This window comes from Rhipicephalus sanguineus, chromosome 6 (assembly GCF_013339695.2).
Source record: "Rhipicephalus sanguineus isolate Rsan-2018 chromosome 6, BIME_Rsan_1.4, whole genome shotgun sequence".
NCBI classification, from domain to species: domain Eukaryota; kingdom Metazoa; phylum Arthropoda; class Arachnida; order Ixodida; family Ixodidae; genus Rhipicephalus; species Rhipicephalus sanguineus.
Genome location: NC_051181.1, coordinates 89,605,570 through 89,611,291, shown reverse-complemented (window position 1 = coordinate 89,611,291; position 5,722 = coordinate 89,605,570). Strand labels below are relative to the sequence as shown.

At 42.4% G+C, this 5,722-nt stretch overlaps 1 non-coding gene across 1 annotated transcript; it reads right to left on the bottom strand.

The window, feature by feature from the left end:
* Nucleotides 1–5,444: 5,444 nt before the first annotated feature.
* On the bottom strand, nt 5,445–5,519 carry Trnat-ggu (transfer RNA threonine (anticodon GGU)). The gene has a single exon. It is a non-coding gene; the product is annotated as a tRNA-Thr (tRNA).
* Between the last annotated feature and the right edge of the window lie 203 nt (nt 5,520–5,722).

Below are 5,722 nucleotides of genomic sequence, written 5' to 3'. Positions count from 1 at the left end.
GAGGGGTGTGAAGAGCGGTCGACCATCACCTGAAAGAGCGACTCCATGAACCAGGTTGAAAACGGCAAACCACCAGTGATGAGAATGAATTTGTGGAATGTGCTGTTTCAAAGATGAATTGAGTGAAAAAAATTCTTAAGAAATGGCGTATAAGCGCGCTATATATATATAAATATTCATATATATATAATTATATATATATATATATATATATATATCAATATATTTATATATAAGCATATACCTTTTATTTGTAGACGTTTGTTTTAGATGTAACGCCGTTCGAAACTTCATATAATTGTTTGTAATAGATGTATATGATATTATTAGAAATAATATTTTATTTATTTATTTACGGATCTAGATATATATCTAATATATATTATAATTTGCGTGTCAGTGTGCGTTTAAAGAAGATACGCGAACAAAAAGACCCGAGGACAGATACGTACAGAAGGATAGGCTGAACAGCAATAAGCTGATCACCGTTGGTTTGATCGATGTCAAAACGATAAGAAAAGGATAAGCTACTTGCGATAAAACGTGTTTCCGGCAGTCAACGCGATGTGCTTATTGTAGTAGGCAGAAATGAAATGTATGTTGATAGGGTTACGGCAGACACGGATCTCATGAAGCAACACTGCGCGTTCTGAAATTCATAGAATTAAAAGATGGAAAGAACATCAATTTATACAATGACCTTAGAACCGTTAAGCAGACAAGGCTTCTGAGTAGTGAGCCTCTATAGCGCCTATAGGATCGATTTTGTCAACTTGCGGCCCCGTGCATATTTTGAGTGCTCAAGATAGGCTCATTCTGGATCACGCGTATTTAGGTTATACAACAATTTCGGCTGAAGCCACTCCACAAGCTTCAAGCAGTGCTAACCTGACCGTCTGAAATGTGGAACAGTGTACCAGATATGGTTAACATTATTTTGCGGTAGATGTTTTCCGTCACGAAAAGTGTCCAGAGCACTTTCATTCCGGATGTCAAAGTTCGCCACTAATAGTCACTGGGGCTCTTATATAATAATGCAAGAAAGATCATAATTAGACTCTTATGCTAAGCATGAAATAAAATTAAGGACATGTATGCATTTAAATTATGAGCTACGGTTAACAGCTCTTGCTAACTTTCTGATGAGTGCGTGTACCTTACAATAATTTGACTGTCATGAATTCTTATGGCGTGTGTTTTGTTATTTCTAGGAAGTATTCTATTAACTATCAGGCGGTACACCTTGAATCGATGCTTTTTTTGTGGTGCATGGCACAAGTTGTATTCGCGTATTCAGCTATGCTGAAGTTCAATAGCAGAACCTACAGTATGAAAGTTCAAACTGTGAAGTCTGCACGGTGTTGCTGAACGATTATTCAGTTATCCTGAGATATCCGAATAAAACCTACATTATTAAACAGAGAAGTGCTACGCGTATTATGCATTTCATTTAACTACATTTATTTTACCCTCAGTGCGTGCAGCAGAGTTTTAGAGAAGGGAGCAGGCGATACCTCGATGTATGCAGCAGTCACTTGCGTGTAGCCTGAGACGACTAGCCGCCCATTCATAGTTTGCATCAACTAGCAGCAATTTTCAGATATATCATTATTAAAGCATAGAATGCCACGGTGATGCCCGGGCACCACATTGACCGGGAGGAGGCATATCTATACGTGTACGCAAATAGGCGAAATAAAACATTGAAGATCAAAGTGAAAGTATTGTGAACTGTCATATGCATAATAGGAGGAAGTCTGTGGCGACGAACGTAAAAGAAGTCAATGCTTTCTCGATTCTAAGTGACCTCGGTAGAGCGAAAATTGAGATCATAAGCTGGTGCTGTATGGCCATTTCACCGTTCAGCATCTGCACTTGATAAATGAACCAGATCATAAACCAGCCAGATGCCTTGTACAGCCCAAAGCCCATCACACGGGGAAGAAAATTAAACAGGTCAGCCGAAGACAACAGCTTATCCTAGATCACAAAGAGCTTTCTGCTTTTATTTGATGCTTTTGTTCGCTGCTTTTATTACACGTACTGCGTGGTGAATCCGTCGAGTAAAAAAAAAATATGCTGAATGAGGGGAAGCGAGCGGAAATAAGCATTGTGATCAAAAGCGTATAACGAAATTCACTGATGTGGCTGAAATGATGTTTGCCTACAATTGTTCCGTGGCTTCACGTTCAGCAGAAAATAGAGGTATGACATTCTCGGAAGGCAAGTGTACATACAAAACAGAGGCAAACCTTTGTGAAAACTGCATTTGTGGAAGGCAGAGCCCACGCAAGTCGGTACGTTACCACGAAAAACAATGGCACACGGCTCACCGCAACTCAACACAGTCACGTGAGCAGCAGCTCTGTACCGCACATGGACTCAACCAGCACACACAGACACCAGAATGCTGAGAGACATTCTTTGGAAGACCCAGATCTGGAAGCAGCACTGGTAGCCTGGTGCACGCTGTTTTGTGTAAGCGCGTCCATGACTTCACATTTATGTCCGTACTGTTTATTCTCTTTTTCCCGCTGTTTTCCATTTACGAATTGCACGGTAGGGAATCACGTGCAACTTGATTAACCTAGTTGCCTTTCTTCTTCTATATTTTTCAATGCAATGCGCCGAATGTCAGTGCAAAAAGCTTATTACAGTAGCGCTGCCGCAACAACGTGAAGCATTCTCCTGCTATTCAAAAACATATTCAGACAAAAAAAAAATATTCAGAAAAATGGAAGATGTGCGACCTATAGACACTACCTCAAACGCAGCAAGAAACGCTAGACGTTTTCAACATGGAGGCCTCAACCTCTGCGAAGAAAGTGATTATTTTCTTCTTCTTTTGTTAAAACTTTATGATTCACACCTTGCAGGATAGCATCAATCTCTCATGGAAAACGGAAACGAAACCAAAACTGTTTCGGTAAATTACTGTGGGGCTGTAAGTCACAGTGACGATATGAGAACCACGCGAACGAATAAATGAAAAAAAAAATGATTAACATATTCTCGGAAGACTTAACCAACTCAGTTATATTGCGGGAGCGAGAAAGTTTGGTACCATATATCCTTGAGTTTTCTTTTTGCTGTTTTTTTTCTCTTGAAGCATGACGGTTACTACAGTTGAGCGACAGCGGCAAAACTACAAGAACGAGAACCTAGCCGACGCCTTAATGGAAAAGTTTTTCTCACGCTAAGCCATATTTCTCTCACGATGAGTGCGAGAGCCAGGCGTACTGTAGTGTTGTGCGACGAAGGCTTTAGCATTATCACGTTCAATAGGCGCGCCAGCAGTGTACCCTCACGCTCTCTTCACATAAGTTCGACCGAGGGAGGATAGACTTGCTGCAAATATGCTCCTTTTAATTATGGGAAGTTCCGTGAGCACAGGGTAGAAAATTTAATTTTATTATAGTTAGCTTAAGTTGAAGCATAATAGAAGTTTCTGATTTCCCAAACATCCAGATCCCAGTTTCAAATAAAAATAAGCATTCTGTCATCAACCCCAATACAATTTTTTTCCGTATCTGGCCTAGAGGCTATTGCGCATTGTCACCGTCTTCCTACGCGTCAGCGCATTTATTCATCATTTTCTTCTTTCTTTCCCTCCTCTCTTTGTAATTTTTCCCACTCCGCAGCTCACGGCGTCCAACCGGACATATTTATGATTGAACTCCCTGCCTTCTAGATTTTTTTTTCTTGCTTCCTGATAGAGCAAAATGATTAAAACAACACTTCTTTTCTCTAAGTCCATTATTTTCACGCTAAGTTAATATCCGAAAACGTTGATGGCATGATCAATTTCTTTTACAGTGGAATCCTTTTACATTGATTTGTTAAGCAGGTAATAAAAATTATGGTGTAATTGAGCGGCCACGTAGCATATAGTGGAGTGAGGCTGGAAATATGTACCGCGTATTCCGAACATTCAACGCATGTATGACTACCTCCCACTTTATAAATTCGGTGAAGAGTTTGGACACATAAGTTCGGAGCTTTTTTTTTTTTTTTTTCAAGCGGCCAGCTTGAAATGAATGCCTACGCGTATAGCAGTAACGGATGAAGCATGTCTCCCTCTGTCCAAGTGAAGCCGAAGCCAAAAGCGATAATTTCTTTCAGACTTTTCAGCGACTGTCGCGGAAAACGCTTCCTCGCTATTCGCAGACGATTGCACTGCTACCGTAAATGCTTGCAGAGAAAGCTCTGCCGACTGCACGCCTGATCTTTCTTTTCTTTCGTTTCATTTCACCTTGCACCTATTTCGGAGGGACATCGGCCCTCCGAGATTTCATTGAAAGAGTGACATTCTCGGAATAGATTCTCGGCCCAGCAGATTGCTGCGGTAACAAAACAGCCAAGAGAAAGAGCATAGAAAGATACAAGCACCAGCAGAAGTTTCTGCTACCAAACGAAACCGTGGAAATCTCGCGAAACTAAGTAAACCTCAGGTGCAGTGCAGCACAACCCGCAGACGGGTGTCAAAAAAAGCCTAATCACTGAATGAAGCTTTTGCGAAGCGTTAGAATTCGAATGCGAGCGGAAACAGAACGCTGCACGCCCCATCTGTGCTTGGCTCGACACGAAATGGGATCGCTCCCCGTTTATCCCGGGGTATTGTACACCTTTTAAGGTAAACGCCCGCCCTCAAACGCGCTTATATATCTGAGCAGGCAAAGCAATGCGCGCACACATGCAGGCGCGTCACGAAAACCGAGAGAGAAATCTCACTGAAGCGGCACTTCCAGCCCAGTTGTGTTTTGCTTTCCTGTACTTTCGGATGTGCTTCTGCCCCTACATTAATCTCTGTCCTTCACCCTTTCAATCGTACAGGCCGCACACTTTGCGAGGCACCCGCCGTCTATGCGCAGGCCATGCGCCACGGTCTCTGGAGGGAAGCGTACTATATAGAGAGAAACAGCGCAACGCAATCATGGTAGTCGTATATGGCTCTGCATTAAAGACGTGTGATACAAGGCAAAAAGAAATGTTCAAGGAGGCGAACAGCGTGCCCTCTTTTTCTCGGAGTGCTTTCTCCCGTCTTGTCGTCCTCTCTTCTCCCGCATACCATTTGCTGCCTTTGCTGCGTTTCTTTCTCGGGGACATTAAAAGAAAATGTGGTCCAATGTGCCGTGTTTGGTCTCCGCGTCTCGAAGGTGTGCGAGTACGAACGAGCAAACGAAGTACACCCGTGCTGTAATGTCGTCCCTGCGCGCGTGTGGTGTTTAAACAAGAAAATAAGTGCGGGTGATTGGCCGCATGACCTTTATGACCTTGCAGGTACTAGAGGGACAGAAGATGGCTCTCAAAGGCTCGTTTTTCCTCTGTTAGACACAATATTAGTAACAACTAAGAGACAATAATGACAAGGAAAGTGTAGGATATGTTATTTGTAATATTTCGGATATAAATGTGAAGAAAGTAAAGTGGACGAAAAGATAACTTGCCGCCGGCAGGGACCGAACCTGCGACCTTCGAATAACCCGTCCGATGCTTTACCACTGAGCTACGGTAGCGGCCATAACCCCGTCCGCTTTATAGGGCATATATGTGCATTCTCGTGAGGTGTCTTCTCGTGAGCACATACGTAGCGCGACAAAAACCTGGTTCATGCTTGCGTTGTTTACCGGACATAAGTTGGGTCAATAAACAACAACAAAATATAATACCGCAATTCCGCTTTTACTTCCTCAAAAGATTGTTGTAGAAGAATAGTGCAGAA